Source organism: Galleria mellonella, unplaced genomic scaffold (genome assembly GCF_026898425.1).
Source record: "Galleria mellonella isolate WM207_F2 unplaced genomic scaffold, CSIRO_AGI_GalMel_v1 utg40, whole genome shotgun sequence".
Classification (NCBI taxonomy): domain Eukaryota; kingdom Metazoa; phylum Arthropoda; class Insecta; order Lepidoptera; family Pyralidae; genus Galleria; species Galleria mellonella.
This window is the reverse complement of record NW_026442094.1, coordinates 8014521-8029326: the sequence shown is the minus strand read 5'-3', so window position 1 is coordinate 8029326 and position 14806 is coordinate 8014521. Positions and strand designations below refer to the sequence as shown.

General features: G+C 33.8%; 2 non-coding genes across 2 annotated transcripts; one reads left to right on the top strand and one right to left on the bottom strand.

The window, feature by feature from the left end:
* The first annotated feature begins 1567 nt into the window (after positions 1-1567).
* On the top strand, positions 1568-1687 carry LOC128201389 (5S ribosomal RNA). The gene has a single exon (XR_008253227.1). It is a non-coding gene; the product is annotated as a 5S ribosomal RNA (ribosomal RNA).
* Positions 1688-14084: 12397 nt separating this feature from the next.
* On the bottom strand, positions 14085-14174 carry Trnay-gua (transfer RNA tyrosine (anticodon GUA)). The gene is given in 2 exon segments: positions 14085-14120; positions 14138-14174. It is a non-coding gene; the product is annotated as a tRNA-Tyr (tRNA).
* Between the last annotated feature and the right edge of the window lie 632 nt (positions 14175-14806).

Here is a 14806-nt window from a genome sequence, read left to right as displayed (position 1 = left end):
GCATTACTAACAATCCCTTTTCCCCCTCAGTTTTTTTTGATGGGTCAAAACGGTATGGTAACCACGCCTGCGCTAACGGGATACGCTGGCAGAGCACCAGTGAAGGGTGATAGATGAGAATGAAAACAGGCCAATTAGCCCATCGTGATGAATTCATCAGGAATTAATCATGATAGTTTCCAGGGGGAACCACGAGGAGGTCGACCTGGTTGGGTATATTGCTAGCAATGGGATCCTCAGTCTCCATTACTAACAATCCCTTCCCCCCTTTACACCTCAGTTAGGCCCCATTACTAATACCCTTCCCCTTCCAACAGTGCAGTAATGAGTACATTATTTCACGTTAAAGGTTCCAAATTTGATTCCTGGTCGGGCCAATTTGGAGAACGAGCTTATCTGGTCTGACTAGAGCCTGGGTATTCTGGGCGATGCTACCAGATGTTTGTTGCCTGGTTGTCACAGGATAACCCAGCTTGAGGACTAATTGATATTATTTCATGACATTTATTTATTTCCCCAAAATTCTCATAAGAACTCATTAACAAATTTCGTATAAGCGAAGTCGCGGTCAATGTCTAGTATCAAGCTATATATTTACAATGCGGGGTATCATGGGCGAAACAGTACACTCTGTTATGGTACTGCTCATGTTTATAGGCGACGGTTACCACTTTCCATCAGGTGGGCCGTCGGCTTGATTGCCATTCTAAGTTGTATAAAAAAAAAAACAAATAATTTTAATTATCAATTAAAACAGTAGCGTGTCCACTATCAGGGACCATCATCACCTTCCTACCCTTATCCCAATTATTATTTGTGATCGGCGTAATATGGTTTTATCCATATCACAAAAAGATTTGTTTTTTTTTTTTTACGACCAGCCGCCTGCCTGACGTCAACCCTCTTTGGGAATTCCACTATCAGGGACATTTTAATAAAAATACAAAACACACAGTGTCAAAATAATTGGCGCCAAGATTGATGCTGTGTTTTACAGTAATTTGTGAATATGACCGTTACAATTGATCCGTCGGTTTAATTAAAACTAATTCGTTCACTTGCTCATTGTGTGAGGGTACGTAAATGGTAGGAATTAAGGTTGCATCAAATTGAAAATAAATCTTTACTATGTTATTATATTTATATGTAAAATAAATAGAAAGTGGTGGAACAGGACCGTTCTTTATGGCAGTCTATGGGGGAGGCTTATGTTCAGCAGTGGACTGATGAAATGATGATGGTGATGATGATGATGATGATATTATTATTAATCGGCATAAGAGGTGATTAAGGGAACTGAGGGAGTTGAGGGATGGACAATATCGTTCCGCTTAATATATCGTTAAGAGCCTAACTGTGGTTGGTAAACCAGCTGCCAAACGTGGCAACCACTGCCCCCCCCACTCCTAACGGCAGATAAGCTATGGTAAAATAAATGTAAAAGTGAATTTGTTCGTTACCTATTGCCACATAATGTAATGCAAAACAGTGAAATATATTTATTATAATTTTTTATATTTAAATGTTTCATAAACAAATTATGATCATGTTTTACAAAAAGTTTGTCGCCAACGTCCATACCACGTTGAATACACCGGTTCTCGTCCGATCACCGAAGTTAAGCAACGTCGGGCGTGGTCAGTACTTGGATGGGTGACCGCCTGGGAAACACCACGTGACGTTGGCTTTTTGCAATATACAGACCAATCTTAAACAGAAATAAAAATTATTTTTTTATTTATTTATTTACTACTTTATTGTACTCACAAATTATACATAAAAATATGACTGAAGTAATCAAATGTACAATGGCGAGCTTAACTCAGAGTTCTCTTCCAACAACGCCCAAAATGGAAAGGAATGTAAAAATTTTCAAAGGAACAAGATAAACTTAATATATATATATATATATATATATATATATATATATATATATATATATATATATATATATATATATATATATATATATATATATATATATATACCTTTGCATATACTTACATATACTTACACACATATACATATAATATACCTACACATAAAAAATATAAATAAATATATGTTCATAGAGATAGAAGATGCTCTTTAAGTCTACTCTTAAAAATATTTAGGGATTGACTCTCACGGATAGATATGGGAAGAGAATTCCACAATCTAGCAGCATGGACGGTAAAAGATCCACTATAGCGCGTAGATGAGTGTGAAGGGAGTTTGAGGATAAGAGATTTCGTCGAACGGGAGGACACGTCATGGGAACTAGAAAATCAAATCGTTCACGAAGATAGAAGGGAACAGAAGGGTTATATAGAATGGAATATAAAAACGATATAATATGAAAATCTCGACGCCTTCGAATTGGTAGCCAATTCAGTTTTGTTCTATAGGCAGAGACATGATCATTTTTTTTATACATCTTATAATGGCAAACAAGCTGACGGCCCACTTGATGGAAAGTGGTAACCGTCGCCTATAGACATGAGCAGTATCATGGACATAAGAGAGTATACTGTTTCGTCCATGATACCTCCCATGCGTTGCCATTCCAGAGGACTCAGATGTTATTCCTCTGTACCCTGTGAATTCACACCATATCCCACCCTTCAAACCGAAATACAGCCATGCAAACACAACTGATTTACGGTTGAATCACGAATGGGACAGAGGTACCTAAGCAATCGACTTTTGTACAAAGTGTCCCTCTGGCAATTAACGATATAAAAGTATCGGAATTGGCTAGATCCTTTGGGTTTCTAGTTGACCCGCGATAATCTCAAACTCTATTTATAGGTGGTCATCGTAATCATAAAATGATATGTCACAAAGATTTAAATGAAGATATAATTGCAAATCGTTTGTGTAGAGATGGTAGGAAGAAAAAATTAATTAATTAATATTCTGACAAAACATTTTTCCACACTTTGCATCCTCTATGTAGTACCTTCTGTACAATATATAGGTTAATTTCTAGTTAATTCATCCCAATCGGTCAACATGTTAGCTTTACTGATGTCTCATCAGCGTATACCGATAGCGCTGGTGGTGTTACCATTATACATTTTTGTCAAATGAAAAATATAACTAAGAAATAGTAATAAATAAATAAATAAATAACTGGAAACCATTGTAGGTTATTCTTGATGAATTTGCCACGATGGATCAACAGGTCTGCATTCATTCTCATGTATCATCACTCACTAATTTTTAATTGTATGAGTTGCTTATTATTTATTATAGATGTTTCTATTAAAAAATATATGTCAACATATTTCATATTTTTTAATAGAAACATCTATAATGTTTCCTTCTATTATTGTACGCATACTGCTTGCTAGTAATTAATGATCCTTTTCACTCAGGGTTTGCTGGAAGAGAACTCTTGCAGAGTTAAGCTCGCCTGTTATACATCTTTACTTTATATATATTATATGTTGTAATTTTTTGTGTACAATAAAGAATAAATAAATAAATAATATCCATCCAGCTTATACTGATAGACAGACTGTTACCATACCATAATCATCATCTATTAAAAAAAAATATTAAAAAAAAATCAAATCACAAAGTCTACACTAAAATCCATAACCCTTCTTATTATTGTTTGGAAAACAATTGCTTTATCCATATTCAAATTAACCCTACTGTTACCAAAGCGGACACAAAATACCATTTGACAATATTTTACCGCCGATGACATATCACTAATGACGTCAGATTAGATACATATGATTGAAAACCGATGAATATCGAAGCAGCCGTATCGAATTCGTATCGTTTGTATTCGATAAGACTCTCTAATATTGGTTGGAGTAATCGATCATTCGATGTGACATGTCGAATGTAATCGATTAACTAACGATTATTTATACACGACGATATTATTACGTATAACTTTTATTTATTTTTAAAATAATTTAAAGTATTTATTAAAAATTTAATAAATGAAAATTAATGAATAAAAAGCATTTTTTTTATGCAACTTAGAATGGAAAACAAGCTGACGGCCCACCTGATGGAAAGTGATAACCGTCGCCTATAGACATGAGCAGTGCCACGGACGTAACAGAGTATACCGTTTCGCCCATGATACCCTCCCATGCGATGCCATTCCTGAGGACTGAGGTGTTATTCCTCTGTACCCTGTAAATTCACTGCCATATTCCACCCTTCAAACCGAAACATAGCCATGTAAACACAACTGCTTCACGTAGAAACACGAATGGAACAGAGGTGGCCAAGCAAACGACTTTTGTACAGTCTCCCTTTGGAAATAAATATTATAAATAAAAATTTAAATTATGAACAAAGGTGTTTTTAATCGATTTAACGCGAATTCGCTTTCACAGCTTACCATCATGTTCCATACCAAATAAACTGAACGATTAAATAACCATATAATGGTTTCTAACATAATAATCATATTTTATTTATTATTTTAATGATTGAAAAGTGAAAGGGGTTAAAATTTCACCTATAGCTTTTAGGTGTAAGATAAATATGTAAACATATTTATTATTTCTTAAAAAAAAAACAATTATACTGTTTCTTTCTTTTATTGTACGCACCCTGCCGGTTAGTAACTTATGCTCCTTTCCAATCAGGGTTTACTGGAAGAGAACTCTTACAGAGTGGGGGGAAAGGGATTGTTAGTAATGGAGACATTGCTAGCAATATACCCAACCAGGTCGACCTCCTCGCGGTTCTCCCTGGAAACTATCATGGTTAATTCCTGATAAATTCATCATGATGGGCTAACTGGCCTGTTTTCATTCTCATCTATCACCCTTCACTGGTGCTCCGCCAGCGTATCCCGTTAGCGCAGGCGGGGTTACCATACCATTTTCACTCATCAAAAAAAAAACTTACAGAGTTGGGCTCACCTGTTGTACATCTTTATTTATATAATATAAATTTTATGTATGTAAGTTTTTGTTCTTGTTCTACTGGACAAAATCTTTAATTTTTTAATTAAAGCTAAATAAGTTGATTGCTATGTAGTCCCAGCATAGAATACGTTACCCCTTCTCTTCCCGTAGGTGTTGTCAAAGGCGACTAAGATAACTTAATAGTGGTGCAATGGACAGCAGCGTCTCTTTTAAAACATCACCAAAGCTAACTGCGGTTGCCAACCCGCTTGCCAACCGTAGAAACTACTGGCAAATCCATCCTTTCTATGTTCAGAGATATGATGAAATAAATAGACAGTTTGTGTCCCCAGGTTCCTAATAAACCAATGTTGTATCAGACATTAATTGTCCACTGCTGGACACAGCCTCCCCCATAAGAAAGGTTTTGCCAGTAGTTGCCATACATGGCAGGCGAGTTGGCAACTGCGATTTGGTTTTTAATGGTGTTTTAAGAAGGACACTGCTGCCGCTCTTTTGCCCTCCCTTAGTCGCCGCTTACGATAGCCACTGGTGAGGACGGGATGGCTTATTCTATGACGTAGCCTGTAGATAGATAGATAGATAGATAGATAGATAGATAAACACTTTATTTGAGCCATTTATGACACACGTAAATTAACAAATGAGTTTATACCATAACAAATGAGATTATTAAATTTTTTTTTAAATATAAAACAAAAGATGTAATATGAAAATATGTTTTCATACATACACATACATACATGTTTACTTACATTTCCAGTACATACGAATATTGTCTTTAAAATAATTTAAAGTGGACACATACATAACTGGTTTATTGACTAGCAATGCGGGTACATTATGAGCGACGTCTTGCGCCGACCAATCGATCAACGTTCACTGCGACAATCTCATCTGCATATTAATTCGCCCGACTCACTGTATGAGCGGAGGGCACTTTGAAATAGGTTATAGTACAGTCAGTTAGAAAAAAATATATTACAATTTTGAATTTTTTTTTTGTTTTTCTTTACGCGACTTCTGCGAGAAGGAGACTTTTTTATTTGTACCTATTTTTACAGATAAATAAGAAAATTTAAAATAACATTATTTTATTATTTCAGCCCTTAACTGTCCACTACAGAAGGGAAAAAATGTTGAGACACTTGATATGACACGACGAACTTACGAATATTATAATAGAAGGTAAGATAGAAGGAAGGAGGGGAAAAGGGAGACCGAGACATAGTTATATCAGGCAGATCAAGGAAGGAGTTGGTGTGGTGTCGTATCAAGAGGTGAAGAGACTCGCTGGAAATCGTAGTGAGTGGCAAGAGCTCCACCGACAAGAGCGCAGCTCCTAAATAGATAGATAGATAACTGTCCACTGCTGAACATAAGCCTTCCCCATAAGGGGAGATTTGCCAGTAGCTGCCATGCTTGGCAGGCGGGTTGGCAAGCGCAGTTAGGCTTTTACAGATGTTTTAAGACGCTGCTACCGACCCCTCGCCTTATTTTTATATCGCCTATATTTAATACATACTCGTATAGTAAATTATAATAACAATAAGTTAAAATAACATTATAGTGTATGTTATTTGCTGATAATGTAAATTCCTATTGGCGAACATAATTTCGGATGAATAGTTTTTGTGTTTAAGCGTTACAAACAAACGAACAATAAATCTTTAACTCTTTACAGTATTAACGTAAAGCTATGAATATTTTCAAAATTCTTTTTGTAGTCAATAGTGCAATAGTGCGAGATATTATATGACACTATATTGCAACAGCGTGTCACTTTTTTGAGCAGAAAAATCTTATTTTTTTAAGATAACTATTTATTTATTTATTTTATTTATTAATTAGTACAAATATGTGTACATGGCGGACTTAATGCTAAAAGCATTCTCTCCCAGTCAACCATAGGCAAGTGTCAGAATACTCGAATGCGGTACTACTAATTAATGATATACATACATACTAAAATTACATATATAACCGAATAAATATATATAAATATAACTATATAGATATATAAATAAAATAAATAAATAAATAGATTTTTTTTTTTGGTTTTTACATATTTTTATCTTTATTATTGTTTTAGTTACAACATTAGCATTTTATTATAATATGATAAATTATTGTTGTTAGTGATTTATAATAATTAAAATATTTAAATATTAATAATTCGGGAAGAATTTAAATTACTCATTTTTTGATAAAAAAAAAAATAAACTAACTAACAGTGAAGAGAAAGAAGAAACTGGAGATTTTTTTTATAAATAAATTAAATTAAATTAATATAAATTAAATTGATTTATATATATTTATTTTTGTTTTCTTTTTCTAATTGCACAAAACTATGAAAACGACTGTACCAAACTGCGGTTGTACTAAATAGACTATGCGGGCAATTAGGCTTTCTTTATTAATATAATACAACAAGGACGTAATCGCATGCGAATCATTTTATTACATACGCATTTATCTATTAAATGAATAAATCATTCATAACTAACTTCTACCCGCGACTTTGTCCACGAAACCAGTAGGGTTTACTATGAAATTAAATTCCGAATTTTCGAGTCCAATTTCGTATTTTTATTCGTCATAAATTTTTAAAAGTTCAAAGGAACAATATTTTAACATTTTAAATATTTTTAAATGGTATGTATTATGTAATTTTTAAGATGGAATTTGTGTTTTATTCGGTTTCGAAATTTCGGAAAATATTTCATTGCTAGGCCCTCAGAATATTTTTTTAATTTTTTTATTATGTAACTTAGAATGGCAAACTAGTTGATGGCCCACCTGATATAAAGTGGTAACCGTCGCCTATAGACATGAGCAGTACCATGGACATAACAGAGTATACTGTTTCGTCCATGATACCCCCGTGCGTTGCCATTCCTGAGGACTCAGGTGTTATTCCTCTGTACCATGTAAATTCACGCCATATCCCACCCTTCAAACCGAAACATAGCCATGCAAACATTGTTTTACGGTTGAAACATTAATGGAACAGAGGTACAGAAGCAAACGACTTTTGTACAAAGTCTCCCTCTGGTATTTTTTTTATGGGTGATAAATGAAATAGTAACCCCACCCGCGCTATCGGTATACACCGGCGGGGCACCAGTGAAGGATGATAGGTGAGGATGAAGCAGGTCAGTTAGCTCATCGTGACGAATTCAACAAGAATTGTTCACGATGGGTTCCAGGTGGCATATTGCTAGCAACGGGGCCATCAAACTCTATTGCTAACAATCCTTTCCCCCTCACCCCCCCCCTCTAGTATTTGTATTTATCACATCGAGGTCATGCAGACGAAGCCGGAGGTATAAACTAGTAAACTTATTATTGTAATTTCAGATCGAAAGAGAATGACGATACGATGTTTTGCTATAGCATAAACACCAGGCGTTTCGTAATATTTTTGTACAATTACATTATAACCGCTAGTTTTTAACCGAACAAATTAAATTTATAGTAATAAATCATTAAGGCACCAAGACTTAGGCGTGAATAATATTTATTTATATATATATTTATTTATTTTTATTACACGAACATTACAGGATTTGTTGAACAATTTTCGATGAGTACAGTATAGTACAAAAGGCAGTCTTATTGTTAAGCAATCTCTTCCAAACAACCTTTTGGTAGAGGGGAGAAAGGGATTGTTAGTAATGGAGACTGAGAATCCCATTGCTAGCAATATACCCAACCAGGTCAACCTCCTCGCGGCTCCCCCTGGAAACTATCATGGTTAATTCCTGATGAATTCATCATGATGGGCTAACTGGCCTGTTTTCATTCTCATCTATCACCCTTCACTGGTGCTCCGCCAGTGTATCCCGTTAGCGCAGGCGGGGTTACCATACCATTTTCATCCATCAAAAAAAAACTTTTGGTAGAAAGAATTAAAGAATATATATATATACATGAGCAGTACCATGGACATAACAGAGTATACTGTTTCACCCATGAAACCCCCCATGCGTTGTTATTCCTGAGGACTCAGGTGTTATTCCTCCGTACCCTGTAAATTCACGCCTTTAACCTAAAACCCTTTTAAAATAGCAATTAGATAGCAAGCAACAATCGCTAAGGAACTGCTATACAATTGCTAATCCCTTCATTACTCGGTGATCAGTCTTACACACCGAATCACGCCCATCAGTCAAGAAGACCCGAGCGTTGAAATTAAATATGCATAGAAAGGGTTAACGTTTGGTCAGATTCGCCACGCTCTCAGTATTAATATCTTGATCCGTCAGCGGGTGACGGGTTAAGATGAATCAGTGCCAGTCATGATGGGGTTAGATGCAGTGGCTCTCAAAGTTTTGTTTTCAATTTATTAGTAAATATAAATTTAATAATTGTAATAATAAAGTTCGCCTTGTACACATGTATGTATTAATTAATAAATATGGTAGGTAAATAAAATCACGTAATAAAAGTTTTTATTTTTAATGGATGATAATGGAATAGCAACCCCGCTAACGGTATACGTATGTGGGGCTCCAGTGAGGGATGACAGGTGAGGATGAAAAGGCAGGTCAGTTAGCCCATCGTGATGAATACACTTGGGATTAAGCACGATGGTTTCCAGGGAGACCATGTGGAGGTCCACCTGACAGGGTATATTGCTAGCAATCTGACTGGTAGTCCGCATTACTAGTATTAGAGTTTTCTTTTAGAACTAAGTTCCCCTTGTTCACTCATAGCTTTATACTAGAAAACAATATATTATTTATCCTGAAATCGAATCAAGGATCTTGTTACTCAAACTAGCGTATCTACTTTGTTATAGACGTTAATACTCGTAATAATAAGTAAAAAATAAGCAGTACAGGGCGTCCCCCCCCGAACCTAAACGGCGTGACGACCACATATTATGCATTGCAAGGTGTCAGTGCATGCAGGTGGCTCAGGACCATTTCTTATGACAGTCTACTGGGGAGGCCTATGTCCAGCAGTGGACAGTCAACTGCTGATATAATGAAAATTAATTCCATTTATTATTGTTCAATGTACCTATTTTTCTACTACTGATTGCAGACAATCAAAATTGACCGTGCCTACGTTGAATCAACGACTATCAAAACGTTTATTACATCTAGATAGGAAAAACCTCAAAACAATGATAGGGACAATAACGGGCTATTGTCCATTAAACAAACATTTATACACAATAGGAGCCACAGACAGCCCTCTATGTCGAGGCTGTTTCGACGCCGAAGAAACGGCTGCTCACGTAATCCTGGAATGTGAAGCTGTGGCCCATCAACGTTTACAAATCCTCGGAACGGTGAGATCGCTCCGTGAGGCCTGTGAAGATCCCAGGAAGCTTCTGCGCTTCTGGGCGAAGTTAGGTTGGCTGTACTAGCCACGACTCATACGCACAACGGCCCAAATGAGAGGCTAAGCGCGGAAAATAGATATATTACATTTTAATTTTATTTTACAATACATTACCTATTTTCTACAGTAAAATATGTACGTAAAAATAAAACATTGAGAAGCATAGCTGTGATTTATTCAGCGTCACAGACAAAGGGTTAAGTTACCATTAATTAACGGGATTCGTTCGCGAGCGAGCGGCGAGGGGGTTTAACTGCAATATTTTAAATGATACCAAATAATATGGTTGAGATATTATTTATTATTTTGATTGCAAATGCAATGAAAATAATAAATAATATCTCAATATTTTTCATTTAGTGTTTTTATAATGAAAAACTAGTTTTCTAAAAAATAAACTACTAAACCGAATTTGATAAAATGTACATTATACTTATCGTAAGTATATCCTTTTAAATAAAAAATAATAATTTTCCAAAAATATTTACTACTGTTAAAGTTGAATGAATGAATGAGTATACTTTATTTGCATTATACAATATAGGAAATAAGCAAGACAATTTACAAACACAACGATACAATTGTATAATTATTTATTAATTTTATATTATTGTATAATTGTAAAAGTTATGAGATAGGACACAAAAAAAAAATAAAGCAGTATCAAGAAACATCTTGATTTTAAAGTCGATTCAAAATAGAAAATGGATAACGTCAATGGAATGACTCTCTTAATAAATTAATATACTTACCTATAACTAGCTGTATCCCGCTTCATTTCCCGTGTGAATTTGGATAAAAATGTTAATATAGGACGTGATCTATCTATGGACGAATTTGCATTCAAATCCGATCAGCTGTTTCAAATATAACCGAGTGTCAATTATCTAAATACAGCAAGTAGGTATAAATATGGCAACATTTTTTACTAACATAATTTTTAAGTCCCAAATTAAATTCTCAATTTAATCAACACCATAAAAAGAAGCCAAGTCGAGTGGAGCGTAGTATAAATAGTACTTACGCTTTTTTAACGGATCCTAGGCTTTCAGGACGAAATTTAGGTCATATTAAAATAAAAACTGGCCTTTGATCTATTTTTAAATTTTAAATATAGAACGATCAAACACGAGCGGCGTTCGTCACATGTCAGTTGGCGGAAAGTGACCGAGTTGCCATTGCATAGAACAATATTAGTACTAAATATATATGAATGTAGGTATATATGAATGAACAGTGTATGTACTAAAAAATTTAAATAAATAAATATATCTATAAATTACTAGTACCACGCCCAGACTTCGCACGGATATATATGTATAAGTACTAATTTTTTTTTTAATTTAATAATATAAGGTATATTTTACTTGCTCAAAATGTAGCTTTCTGTGGGTGAATGAATTTTTAAAATCATTTAGGTATTTTTTGAATTTATTCGTTAAAATTAAAAATAAAATAATTCCTTTTTATAATATTAGTTCGAATTTATGTCATCAACATATTTGTAATGTTATATTTTTAAAAAACAATGGACACAGTGAACAAAAGTTTTTGTTAAGAAAATAAAAAACATTGTCAAATCAAACCTGATCCACGGTTGATAAAAATGACATATGCCTTACACAAAAAATAATTGAAAATCTAATTCTTTTAGAAATCCCATAAAAAAAATTCATTAATCTATTGTATTATAATAATTATTACAATAGAACTGAATCTACGATAGCATGAAATTACACCCACCCACATAGATTAATGGTTCCTCCCGTCTCTCAAAAGGCTGAGCCGTTTTTATACGGAGGATCCGTTTCGATTTAACAGCAATTAAAAAGTTCTACAAAGGGTTAACTTCATTTGCTCATAATTGGTCCGATTCGGATGGAATGCGATTTAGAACGTCTTTCAATTCGATTCGATTACTGTTCAATTTCAAATTGATAAACTTATATCACTCGATGAGAGTTCTATTTTTGAAATTGGAATGGCTTCTTAATTTAAAAAGTGGTTAACGAATTCACAGGTGTAAGTACCAAGAATGCATGAACTATAAGAGTATTTCAAATTATTTTAAAAATAAGGAGAATTCCCAATCTAGTTGTAAACTTCTGGGTAATACGATATCTTACCTATTTACACTAACACTGCTTTCGATGATTCTTTTTGCAATTGTTAGGCTCACTTTAGCGTTTATAATATTAGTTAAGGATAAAAATTCTGCTGTCGTAGAGTAAGTAATTACGACGGTAGAGGATGAACGGTATTACGGGCGTCACAGTATATGTGATGCTATTCATAGATATGTACAGCACCGCATACGACGGTTATCGCTTGCTGTCTAAATAGATTGTTTATTTATTTCTCTCTTGTCCTAGATTGAATAAAAAAAAATTGTCACCTAAAATCAACTAATAATTTAAAAAAAAATATTTTGGAAGCCGCAAAGTTCCGTACAACATTCGTCAGTACAAGTATTGTCACTGATTTTTTTTTATATAAATTAATTCTTTTTCGGCACAAGACGTTGAATACAACGGGGTCTCCTGTAATCGATTCAACACGCTTCGCTTCAGAAATGCCATAGCGGTTTAGGGTTAAGGTGCGTTCAGGAGCGTGGAAACGAATTGAATTCAGCGCCCCTAATTTGATTGTGGTATTTTTTAGAATGTTGCCCGTATTGAAGGCACAAGACATAATTAAATTAAGAATTTCATTGTCGAATTTTAAAATTGGAATCTCTTTATCGTAATTCGTGTTAAGAACTCTTTTTAATGAATAGGCAGTTATGTAGATTAGGTATTATAATACTTTGTTGTTCCTAATTAAGCAGGTTTTTAATCACGTATATTTTTTTTATAACACATGGGGCAAACGAGCATGCGGCTCACCTGATGGTAAGTGACTACCGCCGCCCATGATCACCCACAACACCAGCGGCATTGCAGGTGTGCTGCCGGCCTTTTAAAAAGGAATATGCTCTTTTCTTGAAGGTTATGATGTCGTATATTTATTTTTTAGTAACTATAATTACTCTTGAACTGTGTGTTTAGTACAGTCCCATTCGTGTTTCTACCGTAAAGCAGTCGTGTTCGCATGGCTGTGTTTCAGTTTGAAGGGTGGGATATGGCAGTGAATTTACAGTGTACAGAGGAATAACACCTGAGTCCTCAGGAATGGCAACGCATGGGGGGTATCATGGGCGAAACAGTATACTCTGTTATGTCCATGGTATTGCTCATGTCTATAGGCGACGGTTACCACTTTCCATCAGGTGGACCTTCAGTTTGTTTGCCATTCTAAGTTGTATAAAAAAAAAAAAAACAGTTATAGTATTATAGTTATTTGTGCTCTAGTTTAATATAAATAAATTTATATACATTGTAGGTTTTCTAAAAATACTTTATGGCCTATAAATAATAATTCTTAATATATTAAATGTTAAATTTTAACTAGATATTGAGTTTATCTTTAGCTGTATACTTTTTGCCCTTGAACATTCTATAGTTTTTTTTAACTTCTCGAAGAGATTCCTCTATGGGATAAGTCTGCCATTGTATATATTTTTTTTAATGTGTCCAATGCAAATTATGTACAGTAATGTATTATATATTTATATAGGATGTTCATTTCATAAGATATAATTTGAAATGCATATTTATTTTTTACGTGGCTTTGAATTAACATATTTTTATTTTGTGTTGAAAATTTTAATATTTCACAGTACGTACCTACATTATGGGTATTCTTAAATTCACATAATATAAATTTAATAAGATTTAATAAAAAAAAATGTTAAAAATAAATATGAAAATTTAGAATAATATAGATATTTGTAAACTAAAAGAATCCTTCGAGCCGGATTTGAACCAGCGACCTATGGATGCCTATTAAGTAACCAACTACAGTCCACCGCTCTACCAACTGAGCTATCGAAGGTGTGTTATGACGGTCGAAATTAAGTAACACATTATATAGATACCTATTGACCCAGATAACATGAGGTGAAGAGTTACATAATCTTGTTATATTTGTGATTGAATTTTACTATCAAGATTCAGTTAAGTAAGTACATACCTGTACTTTTAGAAATATGACTATTTTTTATATTATATATATGGTATATAGGTATTTTAAATACAGTAACTTCATTAAAGAGATCCACTACTTTAAACTACTGTTATTTTATGAAACAAAAAATCCTAGAAAAAAAAACGACATTACACTGTGCAGGATATATATGACATATTCTGCATAGTGTAGTGTCGTTGGTACAGACACAATTGTTCTTTTTTTTTCAAAACTTTTAATTTTTTTTTTGGTTGGTAATATAAATGTTTTTTCTAGGAAAAAAAAATTGCAACATTTAATTAATATTAACATTAGTTTTCAGGAATATATTTATTTATTTAACACCATCGTCATTATAATGATAAACATACATACAAACGGCAACAATTAAAATATATTTTTTATATTACTGCAACATAAAATTATATATGTTATATCTATGTTCTTATCCGTGCCAAATATTTCTCGTATGCAAAATTACATCACAATTGGTTATGCAA